The following is a 2,115-nucleotide window of genomic DNA, read 5'->3' as shown; positions in this document are numbered from 1 at the left end:
GGCTCTGACTTAAGATGTTATTGTGAATGAAATAAGCTAGACCAAAAGACAAATATTTTATAATTCTATACATATTATTTTTATTTCTTGGAAAAAATCGAACTCAGGACCTTGTACTTGCCAGGCAGTTTCCATGCTACTGAGCCATAACCCTGGCCCACATTATTTATATGAAGTCCCTCAGATGGTCAAATTCATAGAGACAGAAAACAGAACTGACACCAGGCATCCTGGCAGTGCTCACCTGTCACCCCAGCACTCTGGATTTCAGGATCTCAAGTCTGGGCAACTGAACGACTTAGCAAGACCTGCTGTTAAAAAAAAAAAAAAAGGCTAAGAATGCATATCTCCATGCAAAGGCCTTGTACCCACCCCCCAAAATGGAGTAGAGGGTCTTAAGAGATTAGGGCTGTTAGGGAGAGAGAGAAGTCAGTGCTTAATGACTATAGAGTTTGGGGCGATGGAAAAAATTTTGAATTGTACATTTAAAACAGCTTATGTTAGGCGGAAACACACACACACACACACACACACACATATACACACACACACGGCCTCAGGGGCTCTAGATGGGAAAAAAAAGCCACTGCAGGGCCGAGGATTTAGCTCAGTAGTTCCACCGCCTACCTTGCAAGCTTAAGGACCCGAGTTCGATCCCTGGTACCAAAAAACAACAACAACAACAAAAAAACAACAAACAAAAAACAAAACAAAAAAACACTGCAGAGTTAGAGACATCTGGCTCTGCCATATCCAGCAAGTCACCTAATCTCTTTTGTCTGTTATGAATTTGGAGAATGGGCATAATAAACCCTTTCTAAGTCTGTTGTGAGAAGAAAAGATAAAACACATCAATTCATCACCTGGATATGTATCGAGAACAAGCTTTGTGCCTCTCACTTTTCCTACCCGGAAGAGAAGAGGGCAGGGGCTTCTCTCGCTTCAGGAAAGGTAAGGCATCTCCTTGGGCTGCGAATTTGGCTCAGTGATGCCGCTGCCTGCCTCGCAAGCACAAGGTCCTGAGTTCGATCTCCAGCACACACACACACACGCACACACACACACACAAAAGTGTATCCTCCAGCTGTGCCAAGGGCACATGGGTGTGAACTGTGTGTGGCTCAGCTCATAGTTTCCCTTCAGAGACCCAGACCACCCTCTGTGCCCCTAGTCCCCAGTCCCCGCTAACAGTCCCTTGCCAGCTTGCTATGGCCTGAGTCTAGGTGTCCCCTCAAAGCCTCACGTGGCCTTAGGTGGCTTTTTCAGAAGTGGCTGAATCTAGAGTATGTGATGCTGGGATCAAGGGTGTGTGGTTACTAAACCAGCACACCGATTGGTTTGGCACTGCCCTAACCCGGCAGTCTGGATAGGGTAGAAGAGGCAGAAAGACACTGTTAAGCTTCCTTTGTTGCCTTAAAAAAAAAACACTATGCAGTAGCTTGCTACCTTTCTCCTCTACGATGCCCCTCTGCCTTGGAGCCAGCCCATTACGGACTGAAACCTCTACAAACTGTGAGCTACATAGATCCTTTCCCCTTTAACTGTGAGTATCAGGTATTTTGTCTCAGCAAGGAGAGAAAAGTAACTAGGGCATAGTTCTTTCTAAGTAAACACAGATAGGCTTAAGCATTGAGGCCCCTGAGGGCAAAGGCCCCTCACTCTGGGGTTCTCTTCTTCCACACCCCCAGGAGAAGAGCTCCTGGGGTATTTCCATACTCAGCCTAGAGCTGCTCTGTCCCCTCCCAGAGTGTGTCTGTCCTGGGCTTTATGGCTACCAGTGAGGGAGACGCTTGGTCCATGCCATTCTGCTGGGTTAAGTGAAAGATCTTTTCACGGGCATTGGCAAACCTGTTAATAGCAACAAAAGCAGAGGATGAAGAAGCCCTGGAGGTCCCTTGTGTCCTCTCCAGCCAGGCAATTAATAATCCTGAGCTAAACTGGGCGTGGTGGTGCCTTCCTGTAATCTCAGCACTCAGAAAGCTGAGACAGTTGGATCAGTGAGTTTGAGGCAGCCTGGAATCCATAGTGAGTTTGAGGCAGCCTGGACTACAAAGCGAGAACCTACCAAAAAAAAAAAAAAAAAAAAAAAAAAAAAAAAAAAAAAAAAAAAAAAAA

The sequence above is a fragment of the Fukomys damarensis genome, unplaced genomic scaffold, assembly GCF_012274545.1.
Source record: "Fukomys damarensis isolate Sample0158 unplaced genomic scaffold, DMR_v1.0_HiC HiC_scaffold_8, whole genome shotgun sequence".
Lineage (NCBI taxonomy): Eukaryota > Metazoa > Chordata > Mammalia > Rodentia > Bathyergidae > Fukomys > Fukomys damarensis.
This window is presented reverse-complemented; position numbering follows the sequence as displayed.